A 19,996-nucleotide genomic window follows, 5' to 3' on the forward strand; every position below is an offset into this window, starting at 1 on the left:
GTGTTCATTTTTTTGTTGTTAATTTTCTGTTGTTGTTGTTGTTGTTGTCATTGTTAATCCTCACCTGAGGATATTTTTTCCATTGCTTTTCAGAGAGAGGGGGGAGAGAGGGAGAGAGAAAGAGAGAAACATCCATGTGAGACAGACACACTGACTGGTTGCCTCCCTAACACATCCCAAACAGGGATGGGAAGCAAATCTGCAATCAAGGTATATGGCCTTGACCAGAAATTGAATCCAAGACCCTCAGTGTGTGGACCGATACTCTAACCATTAAGCACACAGACCGGGGCTGTATTGTCATTATTTTTGTGTCTCCTAGCTTTTGTAAATCTCACACGTTTCAGAGTTGGTTCATAATGCATTCATATACACAGAAACACTTTGTGTTGGCTTTTTTGCTTTTGTGTAGTATTTCATCTCTAGTGTATGCTGGGAGTGTATGAAACTGTCAGCTCTAGGCTGCGTCTTGCTCTGGAAATTGCCTTCAGCTGAAGAGAGTTGCCTGGCCCAATGTCCTGTCCCCTCCCCCAGGCAGCCTCCATCCAAAGATGGTGATATTGGGAGGTGGTGAGGCTTCCTTGCCTTGGTGGGGGCGATTCTGAAGATCAGCTGAGACCGTTGTGACTGCATCGCACAGCAGTTCAACTTCTCCCTCTCCCGTTCTACTTTCTTCACATCCTCAAGGGGAAACAGTCATGTAAAACGATTAAACTGCAAACACATGCTACCTTTTGTGGAAAAGGATGACTCAAGAGGTGGAGCTACAAACCACAAAGGATCTGTCTCAAGCCTTCAAAGTTAACTGGTTCTCCTGGTTGGGTCATTGGTCCTGAGGACACTGTCCAATAGCATTCCTGAGCACAGATCTCAATCTCAGAGTGTTTCCTGGGGAACCAGAGCTATGACAACATCATAAATATTTCCTCGTTGAAACAGCTGCTTAATGTTCTTGTAAGCAGATTTATCACGTTTTAATTGACCATTTCCTTATAGTTGGACTGTTGGTTGTTGCCAATGTTTTGTCAGTATAAAGAGCACTCAGTAAACACCAAGCCATTATTTGATGTTTCTTCTTCCTGTTTTGAATTATTCCTTTTTAAAAAAATCTGAAGTATGGGCCATTACTAAGATAAAGCTATGAAGGTCCTCAGTCTATTAAGGCTTTATAGATTATTGTAAACATAGGTCCAATAGTAAGATACACTATCAGGATACTAAGGAATTGGGACAGATTATTTTATGTATTATGGTATCTTTGACTCAAGACTCAGATTAGGATGTTTGAGAGGCCTGGAGAGAACAGAATAGTCTATAATTAACTTTGTAAATAATTCTACAGTATGTGGCTGAAAAACTCAGAACCTACATAATGTCAGCACCCTTTATAAAAGAAATATTTGTTGAGTATATGTATGAATGAATAAATGAATATTAACGTTGCTTTAAATTCTAACTTAAACTCAAGGGTGTTCGTTAATGTAGAAAGTTAGATAATGCAGAAAATATGGACTGGATAGTGAGAAGCCCTTGGCATTAAATTCTTAAATTGTTCCCACTCCAAAGCAAAGTGACGGCGACAGTGATAGCACATGTGAGCATATGTCAGGTCCTCTTGTATGTAGAAGTCAGAAGAGGGATTGACGAGGAAGAGTTACATTTGAATAAAATTAAATTATAGCTAATAAAAGTACTCAGAATCAACTAGAGCACAATAAATAAAGTTTGTTATTATCATACCAAAACACACACCACAAATTTATGGAGAGGGTGCCAGGACTAAAAGGTATTAGTGAAAATCCACATCTTTACATTTGGGGCAGAAGAGGAAGGAGGACGTTAAGTTGGATATGGTACATCTAGTGAAAAGCACTGGAAGATCCAGGAATAAGATTATTTTCCTGTTCTCCTCTCTTAAAATGACACAGCAAGAATCATTTCTCAAGGCCCTGGCCAGTGTGGTTCAGTGGGTTGGAGTATTGTCCCGTGCACCAAAAGGTCACCAGTTCCATTCCCAGTCAGGGCACAAATGCAGGTTGTAGGTTCAATCCCTGGTCGGGGTGCGTACAGGAGGCAACCAATCGATATTTCTCACATCGATGTTTCTCTTCTCTCTCTCCCTTCATCTCTCTCTAAAATCAATAAAAAATTATTTTTTTAAAAGAATCATTTCTCAAATCAGGCTGGTCTCAATCATGCCTTGTGAGCAAACCTTGCTCATTCCAACTTGTGTCCTGTCGCTCATATTCCCTCCCCTGGAATCCCCAAAAGAGAGCAGCCCCCACTGGGCAGGCATAAGCAAAGGGAACAAAGAGGAGGACATGCCTCTTAGAGAGGAGAGGAAGGAAAGAATGCAGATGCGGGAGAAAAAAAACCGCACCAAATACTTTATTCTTGTACATATCTTAATATGTAAGCTTAGGGCTACCTGACCCAGAAGAGATTTAAAACATAACTGTCTGAATTTGGAGCTCTTCCTTTTCCCATAAACTTTTATCACTTTCCCGCCACTCTTTGACTCCTAAAGAAAACAAAAGGTTATATGGTAGATCTTCCTTAATATTTGAAAGCAAACAGAAGTGCATTACCCAAAAGGTCAACCAATTCCAGTCCTTGACAGGAAAAGATGTTACAAAGCTGTAAGATCTTAAACTCACACTATATGAAAGATGCCACATTCTTTTTAAAGTACTTCTTTAGTGTGGACCAGAAAAGAGTCCTAATTACATTTTTTTTAAATGCTGGCTTTTCTCAGCCCATTCCCAAGCCTTGCCAAAACATTGCAGCTATTTCCTTTCTAGCTTCCAGAAGGATGTCAAAGGTCAACATAGTTTGTTTTTTCTATCCCACTAACAGTGATATGGCTGGCCTGGTGCCCTAGAAGGCAAATAGACATTTGAGATTATTTTTTTAGCCTGTGACTATGGTAAGTAATTTTGTTCTAAGTGCAAATCTCACAGTGTGGGCAATCTTCTTTATAAACAACTAGAGGCTCAGTGCACAAAATTCATATATGAGTAGGGTCCCTAGGACTGGCCAGCAATCAGGGCCAATCTGTGGGGTGACCAGAAGGCTGATCAGGGCCCCCAGTGGCACCAGCCTTGGCTGGCCTGGGGCCTGTGAGCTAGGGGCAGCTCCTGTGTTGAGCATCTGCCCCCTGGTCAGTGCACATCATAGCAACCGGTTGTTCTGCCATTCAGTCTATTTGCATATTAGGCTTTTATTATATAGGATGAGTCAATAAACTTGAATTCTGCTGTCTTCAGATCCTGCACTCCAGTAAAACTTACTACTAACATCCCTGTTTCACTAATCAGATCTAGCCAGACTTCACATAAATACGATAAGAATGAGCCAATACAGTCAAGCTCCTAAGTGGTAATGCCAAGATTTATCACATCCCATAAGTATATCATATCTGTCTAACATTTAAACATTGCAAAAGCAGAGACCTTGGTTTGTGAATATCATCATTACTCGGATTTTTGCCTCCCGTTAGCAACTAGATTCATCCCATCCTTTAATTAAAGATTTTTTCCCCAAATGATCAGGATTGTGAGGCCCATGACAGCATGAAAGTGTGTATGTGAGAGTTTGCAGGGGTTGAGGGGGTGGGACAGCGAAGTTAACAAGACCTGAGAGAGCGAACCTGAGATGACATTTATCTGCCTCTTATGTTTGCTTATGATCCTAAACTGAAGTTTGAAATTTGAGGATAACTCACTTAAAACCCATTATTTCTATACAACAATTAAGGTTTTAAGAATGTGATAATGTGTGTCTAAAATGAAAATCATTTCTTAAATGATACTTTGTCTATTCCAACAAGAGGGGACATGAATTATCTAGCATGTGCTTGATGCTCTGACCTATTATTAATTATAAGTCTGGGCAATAGTAATAATCTTAAGAAATATAGTTACTGTCACATGGTTTTCCATCATCTTCTGAACAGTTCACTTTAAACTCCTATTAGCTCAATTTACAAATTAAACAGCTACTTGGTGTAGTGCCCTGCTTCAGGTGAAGAGTCTATGTAACTACCTGCTATACAGAGATGCAGAAAGCACTGCTACTAAATATAGAAACACTCTTACAGCACGCTGCAATATCACCTAATGACTGATGACAGACTGTGAAAAATAATTTACCCTGGGTATTTAAAATGTCAGGGAAGCAATAAAAAAATCAGAGCGGGCAGAAGAGATGATGTCAATGATTGATGAGGCTTTTGATTTCAGGAAGAGTATTTGGGAAATACAGAAATATCATAACATAAAAGGATTACAAGAAGAAAGGAAGATGTTGTAGTGTGGATGTCACTCACTATAGGATTAAGAAAATAGGTAACTTAAGCAGTAAGAGCAGGAAGCTGTTTTACTTTTTTATTGTCTTAAAATGTGTGCTCTCATTCTTGAACAACATTTTTTTATGTGCAAAAGAGTAATGTGATCTGGAACATAGGGGAACTAGTCATCTATTCTGATATCAATGCCCTGTGATATTAGAAAAGCACAGTGGGACTATGTTCACAGACACTATTCTAATTTCATCTTCAAGGCACATATCCCTAAATCAGATTAGAAGACCACAAAACTTGAGGAAAATAAACGCCATAGATGGACTCCAATCAACACTGATTATATAGAATTTGGTGCCCTCATGGACAATATTAGAAAAGCAAAAGACATACAAGTATAAAAATAGACTACAAGCTCTTAAACTCATTTATGTTTGTTAGTTTAGTTTTGATTTTTTTTTATTGTGGCTAAAACCAAGTAGAAATAGAAATTCACTTTGGATTTATGATCTTTTTAAGTATAATTTTATTCAGCAATTTTTAGAAATGTTTTACTTTGAAATAACTTCACACTTAGAAGAAAGTTGCAGTAATAGTACTTAAAAACACTCTCTCTCTCTCTCTCTCTCTCTAGCCCTGGCCAGTGTGCCTCAGTTGGTTGGGAGTCTTCCTGGGCACTGAACGATTGCCAGTTCAATTCCTGGTCAGGGCAAACGCTCAGGTTGAAAGCTCAGTGCCTGGTAGGGGGCATGCAGGAGGCAGTGGATCAATGTTTTGCTCTCACAATGATGTTTCTCTCTCTCCATCTCCCTTCTTCTCTCTCTAAAAATTAATAAAAATATTTATTAAATAAAAATCAAATAATCTTTCTCTCTCTCCCACACAAACATACAAGCACACACACACAGAATTTGAGAGGGCGTAGTAGAAATCACGCCCCTTTACTCCTAAATACTTCAGTGTATTCCTGCAGAGAATAAGAATGCTCCCTGACATTCCCACAGTACAGTTATAAAGATGAGGAAATTTAACATTATTACAATGCTGTTATCTAACCCACAGTTTACATTCAAATTTTGCTGATTGTCCCAAAAGCCCAGGATCCAATAAGGGTCATCCGCTTTATTTGTTTGTCTTATGTCTTTTGTTTTCCTTCCTCTAGAATAGTTCTCAGTTTCTTGTATTTCAAACAATATTTCTTGGGTACTCCGCCTTGTGGCTGTGTTTACAAAGGCTTCAACATGGCCCCTAACCAGCAGGTACCACACACACATACACACACACACACACACACTTTTTTTAAGAAACAGGGATGCGCCAAAACCTGTTTGGCTCAGTGCATAGAGCGTCGGCCTGCGGACTGAAGGGTCCCGGGTTCGATTCCGGTCAAGGGCATGTACCTTGGTTGCGGGCACATCCCCAGTGGGAGGTGTGCAGGAGGCAGCTGATCGATGTTTCTCTCTCATCGATGTTTCTAGCTCTCTATCCCTCTCCCTTCCTCTCTATAAAAAGTAAATAAAATATATTTGAAAAAAAAAAAGAAAGAAACAGGATGGAAGATGTGTTACAATTACCATTTACTTTCAGAAACAGAAAAATACAACATGGTAAAAAGAACTATCCTCCTTTTCTATAGTTGGAAAAGCTAAAATCAAATCCAACCTCAATCATTTATTAGCTAAAGTGATCTTGAGTAACTCACACTTTGGGCCTCAATTATTTCATCTGTACAGTGAGATAATAACAGTTAACTACAGAGTTTAAAAAGGTACAAAATAATATATGTGAAAGTTTTCTTTTTATAAATAGTAAAGCACTGTATTCATTATATATCTAGATGAATATGTGTACAGGGGTGAGCAAAAGTAGGTTTACAGTTGTTCGCATGGAAAAAGGCATGCAGGTTATGATCATAAAATACAAGAATAAGCTCTGTTTCATGTACTCACTACTGTAAACCTACTTTTGCCCACCCTGTATATGTATGTATGTGTCTACTGATGTACTTATGTATATAGATGTATATGTAGTATGTGTATATGGAGACAGGAGAATGAGAATGAGACTGAGAGAAAGCTTAAGTATGCATCTGATTTGCAGATATTTCTTATGATAGGCTCTTTTCCCTCTCACTGCATAAAAGAGTTCTGAATCCCCAACTTCTCGGTTTATGAGGGGTGGTGCCCACTCCTCTTAGGATGGCTGTCTTCAGTGGCCATACACAAGCACCCTTCCATTCTGTCCGCTAGGTAGAGAAGTTCTCTTCTTCATGCCCTGTGACCTTCGCATGAGCTTCAAGGCTGACAGTGACAGAAGAGCAGAGTTCACATCTGCCATACTCACTGTCAAATCTCTGGTGCCAGCACAGGCCTGGTACCCAGAGGGTACTCCACAAACATTTGTGAAATGGACTAACACAATAGGACTTTGTCCAACCCCAGCATCACTGCCTCCTTCTTGAGGCAACTGCTACTCAGACATCCGTGGGAAAACCAGAACTCTCATCAACCTCCTCCATATTGGGTGAACGCCATGTAAAAAAGAGTTCATCCCTAAAGTTTTGAATCCAGAAATACCATTGAAACAATGTAAGCACTATAGTCATGCAGAAATCCTATTAGAATTGCTTAAATGAATTAAAAATGAGTATCATTAACATAATTATTTAAGCCCTTCCCACTCTCTTTTGTATTCCATTCCATTCCATTTCTTCATAGTACATATCACTCTGACGCTATCCTTTTTGTTATCTCTGTGGATTTTTTGTTGTCTGCCTTCCCACTTTCTGTCTGCTTTTCTCTCTGCTAACCCCTAGAACAGTACCTAAAAAAGTAGATACTTAAAAAAATATTTGTATTTATGGAATAAAATACTTAAAAGTGTTTCTTTGATAAGGCAAACATTCTCTACACACATCTCTGTACTAATAAACCTTTCCCTATAGTAATTCAACAATAAAATTTAGCCCAGTTAAAGCCCCAATAATCATTTAGAACTTTAAGGAAGTTTTCAAGATTTGCAACGTGTTAGAATCTCTTGATTACTGAACCTGCCACCTAAAAAATTCAGCTCAAATATGGCCTGAAAGCAAAGAATAATGACAAATTAAGAGAAGTGAACCTCTAAATGCTTGGCAGATCTGCATTGTTCCTTTTTATTCATATGCAGGATTGAGAATCAAAATAATGAAAAATAAAAGGTACGAAAACAAACCAAAAAAAAAGGAAAAAATAAAGAGGTAAATAAAAAACAGTCCGAAGTACTAGAAGTGAATGAAGAGGTGAAAGAAGTATCAGAATATTGTAGGAAATACATGAAATCTGGAGAAACAGAATGGAAAACGGAAAAATGATGGTGATCTGGGGTGCTTTCAGTCAAAATGTTCCTGGGCACTAACCACTCAGTGGAGTAACTCATGAGAATGCGGATCATTTACCACTGCTCTGCCTGTTGTCGGCTGAAATCCCTCTTGACTTCCTCTGTAAAGACCCTATGACAACTCCGCTTTATGAAAGCTCACAGGCAAGTATAAACTTCCCTTCTCCACAGCAGCTGCAAACTCACTCTATTTCTCACTTTATCCTCCCCACCCCCAGGCTAAATTTGTCCTCTGGTGATTAATAGGATTTCTGGGCCTAACAGTGGAGAGAAAAAAAAGCCTGCATTGGACCAAAACTACATGTGACTCACTATTTCTAACATTCGTTGAACAATCTACCACAAATCAGTGAAAGTTAATGACATAGGATGGAAAAAGGGAGGGATCATCCCAGAACTAAATATGCCCACTTATGCAGAGACAGGAGAAAAATCAGGGGGGAAAAAAGATACCATAAATGTATGGTTTAGAAGGTGGCAGTCTAAATCATGAGTCCTCAGCATCAAGATTTAGCAAAGATATAAAGAAAGGCCAAAAAGGAAAAAAAGTATGACTAGAGCACAGGGTATCTAGCAGGAGGTGTTAGTCTGAGTCAGGAAGATAAAGGACTTTGAATGGAAGCAGGGCCCCACTTCCTGTTTAGAATTCAGATGCAGAACTAAAAGTCCTGAACAGAAGTGGAATAAGTAAAAAAGAACTGAGTAATGTACAGGCAGCAACCCTCCTCAGAAATAAGACAAATAATTCAGGCTCTAGAACCTCAAGTTCCAATAAATGTAACTTGGTACCGAATTCCCTAGGAATTAAACTAGAACTTCTTTAGCAGGAGTTTAGGTGGCAGGTCATGGCTGTACAAGTCATATCACAATTACCTGGAAAGCTTATTCTTAAAAACAAAAATTCCTGCTACTCAACCTAAACATATATCTGGATATAGTGTCTACAGGCCTCGGTTTTTTGGTTTTTGGTGTTTTGGTTTTTTTTTAATGTCTCTAAACAATCCTACTTTACAATCACTAGTAGAATCCACTGTTCTATGGTCTGGAGTAGAGATCATTTCTTCTGGGATTAAGATTCAAATCAATAATGCAAAACAAATCTCTCTAGAAGAGCAAAAGCATAAATTCATCCATGTTAAAATAAAAATTGATGTTTTTCAGAGTTGGCTTTTCCTCTCCTTTTCTTTGTCTAGCTCTAGACAAGATTCAATCCTGGCCAGTATGTATGAGTCAGAAATTACTTCAGCATCCTTGCTTATGAAATTCACATCTTGTTTTTTCCTCAAATGACTACTACATATGTCCCACTGGTTTGTTACCAACACTCCCCTAACTTCAAATGAAATTGTCCCTCATACCATGCATGATTTACCTCTTCTGTGGGGACTCACAGCTGGGTCTTCTGACTCCCTTCTCTATGGAAGGGAAGCCTGATCCTTCTAGGCTCAACTATTCTCTCCCATCCACCTGCACCATAACAGTGGTGGATAGCAATGTGCAAGCTGCCCACACAGATACAATAAAAATCACAGATATCACAGGGAAAAATTCTAATGAGTATTTTGAAATCTACATCATCTTTCTTCACACAAGAAAATTACTATCTCTCATCTTAAAGTTAAGACTAGACTTTGTAGAAATACAGGGGAAAAAAAAGTGGGCATTATCTGTTATTAGGCCAGAAATTGGAAATTTGGCCTCAATCATACAACATCTGAACACCTAACTACATACTATTATTGGTAATAAAAATAGGAAAGGAGAATTCTGAAACACCTAGAAAAATCATACACAATACATAACCGTCCATAGCTCTCTGCATAGAAAAGAAAACATATGGGAATATTTCATATGGGGTTCATGAAAAACAAATCAAGAGAGATCAGTATATTTACTTTTGAAAAATAGACTGCCAATGAGATAATAAAGGGAATGTACCATATATAAAAGCCTTAATTTGAAAAGCATCTTTATTGGAAAACATAAATTTCTACTCACCAAATTAATTAAATAGACTGTGATAGAAATGCTGTCAAAAACACTTTAAATTGACTGGAGATCTGAACCCAAGGCTAATAAGAAAGACAACACATCTAGCATAAAACCTAGGATGTTTGAACTTAACTGTAACCTTACTTAAAATTTTCATTATTGTGCAGGACATATAAATAGCACATTATTAAAATTATAGTTGAGTCAAAATTAGATTTATGCATAAAAAAAATTAAATCCACAGGCAAGAAATGATTAATTTAATGAATAACAGTCATCAAATATAAAGGAAAAAGTGAGGGGAGAAGGAAGGTGGTGTGATCACTTGAGCTAAAAGATTCAAAAACTAAAAAAAGTATTTAAGTTAAAAAGCAAATGTGCCAAATCACTATGAATTTATTCTATGAGATGGCAACAGAAATGAGCTATGAGTTTGACATATGAAATTACATGGACCCACTATCATTTCACATAGTAAGAATAAGCTTCTTTTTAACTCAGAGAAAAAAAACAAGATAATAACTGTTCTTTGGTAATAGATTTGGTCGAGGGTTCAATGAGTCATGCAGCAGACCCTTCCATCAGATTCAGTCTGTCTGCCTTCCCCACCAGCTAATTGTGTGACTCGACACAAGCAGCTTGACCTATCTGTGCTTCCATTTCTTCTCTTCTAAGTCAGACATAATTTTCCCCAGAATTCTGCTGATACTAAAAAGAAGTGATATGATCTCCTGATAAAAGAGCAATAATAGATTTTTAAGAGCCTTGAGAAACCTGTTATGAGAGTTTTAGTTAAGTGAGTTGGCTCACTGGCCACCAATAGTGTTGAAAGGAATTAAACCATGGCAAGCTGAGGGCTAGGAAAGAATAATGATATTAGCAAAGACTGCTCATGGTGTCTTATACTTTAAACATCTTCAACAAATAGGATTACAAGTCATATCACTTTGAAGTGATACCCAAATTCCTAAGAGATTTTATTTCCCACTGTATAAAGCTGACTAACTCCAATCTGAGAACTTATTATTTTACCAAATCAAAGAGAAATATTCTACTTATCAGTACCATGAATTATTTATGCTAAAAATCTCACTATGAATTTTTAAGCAGTGTATAAATTCAGTCATAAAATCTTGAAAAATCACCCAGAATGGAAAACAGAAAAACAATATTCTTATAGTTTGCATATATTGAAATTTTAAGGTGGTAGCAAGTGCTATTTTTGTTTATTAAAAGGGAAAACACACATCTATTAGAATGACTAAAATCCAAAATCTGATGGCACCAATTTCTGGAGAGGAAGAAGAGAATGGTATAGCCATTTTGGAATACACTTCTATCATTTCTTTTCTTTTTCTTTCTTTTTTTGTTTTTTGTTTGTTTATTGGTTTTTTAAAGAAAGGAAGAGGAAGAGAGAGAGGGAGAGAAACATTGATGTATGAGTGCAACATCCACTGGGTGCCTCCTACAAGCCCCCTGTCTCTAAACTGAAAATGATCCAAATTACAATGAAATTGTACTCTCAATACCAATGAGATACAGTCGTAAACATTTTTGTGACTACTGGTCACATACAAAAAGTTTCCCAGGTATATTTGAAATAGTAATGAGCTAAGTAAAATGCAATATCATGACAATTATCATAATTGAGAGAAATAGAGAGACTTGTATAATTAGCTTTAGAGTGGTCATGTAAAGTCAATCACATTCCAACAACTCTGGAAGGTATCATGAAGTAGTGAAAATAATGTGGGGTTTACCTTGGCCAGGTAGTTCAGTTGTTTAAAGCGTCATCCCTACATGCCAAGGTTGGGGTTTGATCCCCAGTCAGGGCACATATAAGAATCAATTAATACATAAGTGGAACAATCTTCTCTCTAAAATCAATCAATTAAAAAATTTTACATTTTTTAATTTTTTCTTTTTTTAAATCCTCACTTGAGGATATTTTTCCATAGATTTTTTAGAGGGGATGAAGAGAGGGGGAGAAACAGAGAGAGAGAAACATCAATGTGAGAGAGACACATCAATTGGCTGCCTCCTCCTGCATGCACCTTGATCCAGCAACAATCTAGCCTCCAAAACAGCATGCTATTAAACCATGACTGGGTTACCAGAGAGATCAAGGAAGAAATAAAAAACATCATGGCAACAAATGAGAATGAAAACACTACAATCCAACATCTATGGGACACAGCGAAAGCAGTCTTGAGAGGGAAGTTCATAGTTCCACAAGCCTACTGCAAAAAACAAGAAACAGGGGTAATAAATTACCTAACCCAACAACTCAAAGAGTTAGAAAAAGAGCAACAAGAAAAGCCCAGTGTAAGCAGAAGGAAGGAAATAATAAAGATCAGAGCAGAGATAAACGACATAGAGACCAAAGAAACAATACAAAAGATCAACAAAACCAAGAGCTGGTTCTTTAAAAGGATAAACAAGATTGATGAACCTCTAGCCAGGCTCACCAAGAAGCAAAGAGAGAGGACCCAAATAAATAAAATCAGAAATGAAAGAGGTGAAATAACAACAGATCCCGCCAAAATACAAAGGATTGTTAAAAAATACTACGAACAACTCTATTCCAACAAACTGGACAACCTTGAGGAAATGGACATATTCCTAGAAAAATATAACCTTCCAAAACTCAATCAGGAAGAATCTAAACAGCTCAACATGCCAGTAACTATGGAAGAAAATGAAGCAGTCATCAAAGAGCTTCCGGCAAACAAAAGCCCGGGGCCAGACGGCTTCACAGGGGAATTTTACCAAACATTCAAGGAAGAACTAAAACCTATCCTCCTCAGACTATTCCAAAAAATTCAAGAGGAAGGAACACTTCCAAGCTCCTTCTATGAAGCCAGCATCACCCTAATACCAAAACCAGATAAAGACAACACAATGAAGGAGAATTACAGGCCAATATCCCTCATGAATGTAGATGCCAAAATCCTCAACAAAATTCTAGCAAATCGGATCCAGCAGTACATCAGAAAGATCATACACCATGACCAAGTAGGGTTTATCCCAGGAATGCAAGGATGGTACAATATCCGAAAATCAATAAATGTGATACATCACATAAACAAATTGAGAGATAAAAATCACATAGTCATATCAATTGATGCAGAAAAAGCATTTGACAAAATCCAACACCCTTTCTTGATAAAAACTCTCAACAAGGTGGGAATAGAAGGATCATACCTCAACATAATAAAAGCTATATATGATAAACCCACAGCTAACATCATACTCAATGGGCAAAAACTAAAACCATTTCCCCTAAGAACAGGAACAAGACAAGGATGCCCACTCTCACCACTCCTGTTTGACATAGTACTGGAAGTATTAGCCATTGCAATTAGACAAGAAGAAGAAATAAAAGGCATCCAAATTGGAAAAGAAGTAAAAGCTGTCCTTATTTGCAGATGACATGATATTGTACATAAAAAACCCGAAAGACTCCATCAAAAAACTAACAGACTTAATAAATGAATTCGGCAATGTAGCAGGATACAAAATTAACGCCAAGAAATCTATGGCATTTCTATACACCAACAGTGAACTTACAGAAAGAGAGACTAAAAAAGCAATCCCATTTTCCATCACACCAAAAAAATTAAGATACTTAGGAATAAACCTAACCAAGGACGTAAAAGACCTATATGCGGAAAACTACAGGACACTGAAAAAAGAGATAGAGGAAGATGTAAACAGATGGAAGAACATACCATGTTCATGGATTGGTAGAATCAACATCATCAAAATGTCCATACTACCCAAAGCAATCTATAGATTCAATGCACTCCCCATTAAAATACCAACAGCATATTTCACAGACCTAGAAAGAACTCTCCAAAAATTCATCTGGAATAAAAAAAGACCCCAAATAGCCACAGCAATCCTGAGAAAGAAGAATAAAGTAGGAGGGATCTCAATACCAGATTTCAAGCTGTATTACAAAGCCACTGTCCTCAAAACAGCCTGGTACTGGCACAAGAACAGACATATAGATCAATGGAATAGAATAGAGAATCCAGATATCGACCCAAACCAATATGCGCAATTAATATTTGACAAAGGAGGCATGAGCATACAATGGAGTCAAGACAGTCTCTTCAATAAATGGTGTTGGGAAAATTGGACAGATACATGCAAAAAAATGAAACTAGATCACCAACTTACACCATACACAAAAATAAACTCAAAATGGATACAGGACTTAAATATAAGACGGGAAACCATAAAAATACTAGAGGAATCCACAGGCAGCAAAATCTCAGACATATGCCAAAAGAACTTTTTCAGTGATACTGCCCCTAGGGCAATGGAAGCCAAAGAGAAAATAAACAAATGGGACTACATCAAAATAAGAAGCTTTTGCACAGCAAAAGAAACCATCAACAAAACAACAAGAAACCCCACTGTATGGGAGAACATATTTGCAAATGTTATCACTGATAAAGGTTTAATTTCCAACATCTACAGGCAGCTTATACAACTTAATAAAAGGAAAATAAATGATCCAATAAAAAAATGGGCAACGGACCTAAATAGAATCTTTTCGAAAGAAGACAGAAGGAAGGCCAAGAGACACATGAAAACATGCTCTAAGTCACTAATCATCAGAGAGATGCAAATCAAAACGACAATGCGATACCATCTCACACCTGTCAGAATGGCTATCATCAACAAATCAACAAACGACAAGTGTTGGCGAGGATGCAGAGAAAAAGGAACCCTCGTGCACTGCTGGTGGGAATGCAGACTGGTGCAGCCACTGTGGAGAACAGTATGGAGTTTCCTCAAAAAACTGAAAATGGAACTCCCATTTGACCCAGTAATCCCACTCCTAGGAATATATCCTAAGAAACCAGAAACACCAATCAGAAAGGATATATGCACCCCTATGTTCATAGCAGCACAATTTACAATAGCTAAGATTTGGAAACAGCCTAGGTGCCCGTCAGCAGATGACTGGATCAGAAAACTATGGTACATCTACACAATGGAATACTATGCTGCCATAAAAAAGAAGGAATTACTATCATTTGTAGACACCTGGATGGAATTAGAGAACATTATGCTAAGTGAAATAAGCCAGTCAATGAAAGAAAAATACCACATGATCTCACTCATTTAGGGATAATGAAAAACATTATAAACTGATGAACAAAAAGATAGTTACAGAGGCAGTAAAGCATCAAACAGACTGTCTAATTACAGCGGTAAGGTTAGGGAGAGGTGGGGGAAATAAGAGATCAACTGAAGGACTTGTATGCATGCATATAAGAGTAACCAACGGATGCAAAACATTGGGGGGTGAGGGCATGTATGGGAGTGGGGTGAGGGGGGGGAGGGCAATGGTAAGATATGTACACATATAATACCTTAATAAAAATTTGAAAAAAAAAAAAAGAATCTAGCCTCCAACTGAGGTACATGCCCTTGACTGGACTCTAACCCTTCAGTCCCAAGGCCAACGCTCTATCCACTGAGCCAAATCGGGTAGTGCTCAATAAAAAAAATTTTTAAGGAAGGCGGGGTTTGGTATCAGACTGATGTGGATTTAATTCCTGCTTTTTGTGGCTTGTCATCACTGACAATGGAACTTAACAAGTTCATGGCTCTCAGCATCAGTTTCCTCATCTAAAAAACTGAGCAACATTGACCTCCCAGGTATAGTGTAAACATTCTTCTGTGAATATTCAATAGTAAGAGCAAACACTTATGAAATATTGTTATGTATCAGGCTTCATTATATATAAATACTTTATATAAATTATTTAATTTTCCAAACAACTTTAGGAGGTATGGAATTATATTATCCCCATTTTACAGATTAGGAATATGAAGTGTGAAAGATTACATAACTCATTCCAGTTCACACAATTAATAAGCGGTGGAGCTTTGCTTTCAGCACAAGTAGTCTGCTCCAAACCACTATATTGTAATACCATTATTAAATCAGTTAATAAATCAGGGGCCTTCCAACCACCTTAACTCCAATTCATCTCATTAAACTATGGACCCTATCTACTTTTAATGAAAGAGAAAAAATGATCACTTACCAACTTACAGTAACAAAAACTATACTGGCAGAATTTATTTATTGCTATCGATCTTAATTCAACAATAAAGCCAGGGAATGGTTATTACACCAACTAGTCCTTCAAGATGTTAAATATGTTAAACATATTCCAGCTCACTAAAAGACTATATGATTAAGAGTCATTCTAAGAAAACCCCAAGGTAATCTTAACCCTAAGTAAGGCTGGCTAATTCTTCAGTTTTATGGCCAATTAAAAGGCTATAGATGCACATTCAAAATCACAATAAAACCAAAAAGTACATACAAGTTAACATGTAAGCAACAAACTATTGCTTATAAAAACAAATAATGTAAAGCTTCATATCAGCTCATGGTTCTAGAATCTGTGGAACTTTGTGGAGAGCTCTGATTTCATAGTATTTCAGAGTTCTTGGGGCCAGGAAAATACTATGAGGTAGAAGCCCCGATGGTCATCTCCTCCCTTCTCCTCACCTTCCCAACAAATAATCCCATGACAACATTACTTGGATTCTGACTTTACACATGATAAGTCTTTGGAGACAACAAAGCCCCACTCTAACAGAAGACCTGTGAAACAGACAACTTGAATGAATACTCCCTCACAATCCATGTCCTTCCTGATTATTTTGAGAAAACACACTTAACAAGGGCAGTATAAGGCTATGCTTTGTTAATCCTTAGTAAATAACTGATACCTATTAAAATATCAAACCTTAGTTTGCTACATTTCATCAGCAAATAAATTACCTAGAGCTCTCATTTCTATCCTAGTGTGGAATGCTTTTAACTACACCATCTCCTCCAACTCATAGCTCTTGATGCTATATACCAAAACACCCACCACCCCTTTAATGGCATTACAACGGAAATAGTCATCACCCTTGATCATTTTAAATTGCATTATGGCAAAGGGAGCTATGCATTTTATCATCCTTCTCCCTTAGCTCTGTCCCCACAATATTACCTAAGTCCACACCACAGGACCAGGTGGCATCACGTGGTATAGACACTTTCATGCTTTATCATAGAGGCTTCATTGTACCACTCAACCATTACATTTCCCAAGAAAATGCTCAATGCTGCGACTCACAGGCACGAACATACATTTTTACCACTTAACTGGAGCTAAAAATGGACTTTGTAGATTATGGCTAGGAAAGGTTTACATTTTTCAGACAAACCAAAATTAGAGGATCATTTTGGTATGCAAGAGACATATACCAAATAAAGCAATCAATTTAACACTAAAGCCTTTATCAGGGAGGGCATAGTTCACAACCATCTTTCCTTGTACAGCCTTTTCCCAGAGTTTAAAGCTTCGTTAGACTGCTACACTGCATTATCCCAGCAACTGCCAGAGCACCAAAATGAGGCGAATAGATGACAGGGAGCAGTCTGTACTTAATATCCCTAATTTGTAAATGATGAGACAGAAATAGCAATAACTGGTTTCTAAGCCAACAAAAGAGAAATAAATGGTGAAAATCTTGCTGATTGGAAAAAGTCCTTTCCCATTAGCAGCAGGCATGAACTGCTCTGTAATGTGCATGCGCTTTTTCGGGGAGCCCTGGGGAAGCCGTGACTGAGCAAACACAGGACAGAGGCATCACTGGCCTTCTGTAGCAAGCTCACTCCCTCTCTTCAGGAGCCTCTTTCTTATTCCATGCCAACCACTAGATTCAAAGTCCAACCTGAAGAGCCAATTAATAATCAAACTATCTACAGAAGTATAGTAAATCGATAGATATGGTCCCTCTGAAAAGAGTAAAATTTGCTACTCTGATCATATTTTCTGACATATGACTTTAAAGCTTTTTCCTTAATAGGTAAAATATAAATAACATAGAAATGAGTGAGCAAACACATTTCTAGTCTCTAACATTTCTAGGTTAAGAAGGTGAGAAAAGTATGTATTTCCCAATCCCACCAATGTTCTAGCCACTTTCCCCAAAGGTAATGAATATAAATCATAGGGTTGGAAAACTGCCTGCTGGCATCCACAAAAAAGGTTTCCAAGCATCAAAATTTCTCCTAAACTGGTTGAAACTATTTCTCCATACCAAACTCCCACCCTCAAAAAAAAAAAAAAAAAAACAACTTCCTTTCTTGTGTAGTGGTTTTCTGTCCAGTGAGTTAATCAACTCTTGTATCCTCATAAATGATTATACAAGAGAATTTAAATGTAATTTTTTTAAAAGATAAAATCTAAGCAAACCAAAATAAATCATAGTTCAATGACTTGTTAAAAACAAAAGTCTCATTGAGCCCTGGCTGGGTGGCTCAGCTGGTTAGAGCATTGTCCCAATATGCTAAATTATGGGTTCAAACCCCAGACACATATAAGAAGCAACCAATGATTGCATAAACAAAGTGGAACAACAAAATGATCTATATGTATAAAAGCCTAAGTGACCACTCAACCAGTAGACTGGTTGCTATGACACACACTGACCACCAGGGGCAGACGCACAATGTAGGATCAGCCCCTGGTGGTCAGTGCACTCCCACGGCCAACCTCCTGCGGTCCCTCCCTCCCTACTGGCCAACCTCCACAGCCCCTCCCCCTGGCCGGCTGGCCAACTTCCCATGGCCATCCCCCGCCCCCTGCTGGCCAGCCCCGATCAGGACTGGGCAAGATGCTCTGATGGGCCCCAACTGCCGGCCAGGCCAAGGGACCCCTCCCGTGCACGATTTCATGCACCAGGCCTCTAGTATATTTATATTTTGTTTCTCTCTCTCAAATCAATTTTTTTAAAATGGGGAGGAAAGCACAAAGCTTTCATTGAATATGACCAGTAAAGCTGTTATCTTTGTCCTCAGAGAGTCAATATTTCAAGAGTTATGAAAGGACATTATTCAAAAGAGAACAGCTACCTCATAGGTCCATAAATACCTGTTAGATCCAGGCCAGCATCTGGTCAACAAGTGGCAGGCATTTAGTTTTACTCTTCAGAAATTTAAATTTTACAAGATCAGATCTTTCACATTTTAGGAACAACCCATGATTAGATGGGGAAAGTGGGGGGAAAGTGGAGGGGGAAAGTGTTTCTTTTCTAGAACAAATGTAGTATTTACGGAAATCCAAAACCTGATATACAGTCATCTTCTAAATTATAAGTACCTACCTTAAATCTACTCATTCCCTAATATCATCAGGTAGCACACTACCTGTTGCTCTTTCACTACTTACCCTGTATCTCATGGCTACTGTTGAAGGGCAACTAAGCTGCTCTGGGCCACAGGGTCACCAAATTGTCTGACCTAGAGTTTCTTTGTGGACTTGAGCACACTTGCTTGCAAGTCATGGTTCAGATGCCATTAGTACTCCTTATATGTTTATTATCTTGAACACCTCATACTCTCTCTAAACCACTGATTCTCAAGGTAGGGAGCAAAGGGGAAGGAGATGTGAAGTTCAAGGAAATGTTTATAAATGGATAAGAGCAACTTTCCAAAATACTATGCCCTGGCTGGTTTAGCTCAGTGGATAGAGCATTTGCCTGCAGACAGAAGGGTCCCAGGTTTGATTCCGGTCAAGGGCACATGCCTGGGTTGTGGGCTCAATCCCCTGTGGGGGGAGTGCAGGAGGCAGCCGATCCATGATTCTCTCATCATTGATGTTTCTATATCTCTCTCCATCTCCTTTCCTCTCTGAAATAAACAAAAATATATTTAAAAAAAAATACTAAACATCCCTCAGCCAAGAATCTGATAAATCCTTCTTAGTGGGGCATCATCTCAACCACCCCTTGAAAATCACAATGTGTCCAGAGAAAAAGATGGTAATGATGGGAGAGTCCTTGAAAATACAAAATCAGAAAACTGTGAATAGCTCCTGGGTAATTTCCATCTCCCTCCTCCTTTATTCTCATCCTTCATCTGCTCCGACAATAGGATTTACTTGGGGTACAACACTCCCACAGTTGTGCTAAGATTGAGGTAAGTATATATTTGGCCTTCATTTTCACTGTCTTGCAGCTATTATAGACAAACCACATACACATCTATGTGCCTCCCCTCACAAAATCTCCATGTTCTTAGTGTAATATTTTGTGTTTACAAAGTTACTTAGGATGAAAACGTAGTCATAGATTCTGGAGTCCCAGCTTGAGTGTAAAAGCCATTATCTATCTCTAGGAGTCAGATATATTTAGAAAAATCTGGGTTGAAGTCACCTGGGATCTGTTTGTGAAAGGGACTCAGAAGTCTCCAGAGAAAGCACTTACTCTAAAGGGAGAGAAAATCGGGCAAAC

General features: G+C 38.1%; 1 protein-coding gene across 1 annotated transcript in view; it reads right to left on the reverse strand.

Annotated features, from left to right (window-relative positions):
- The window catches only part of GUCY1A2 (guanylate cyclase 1 soluble subunit alpha 2), a gene marked incomplete at its 5' end in the record, with an annotated part of 306,525 nt that overhangs the window by 244,797 nt on the left and 41,732 nt on the right, over positions 1–19,996 (reverse strand). The window lies entirely within an intron of this gene.

The sequence above is a fragment of the Plecotus auritus genome (genome assembly GCF_963455305.1).
Source record: "Plecotus auritus genome assembly, chromosome: 9".
NCBI lineage: Eukaryota > Metazoa > Chordata > Mammalia > Chiroptera > Vespertilionidae > Plecotus > Plecotus auritus.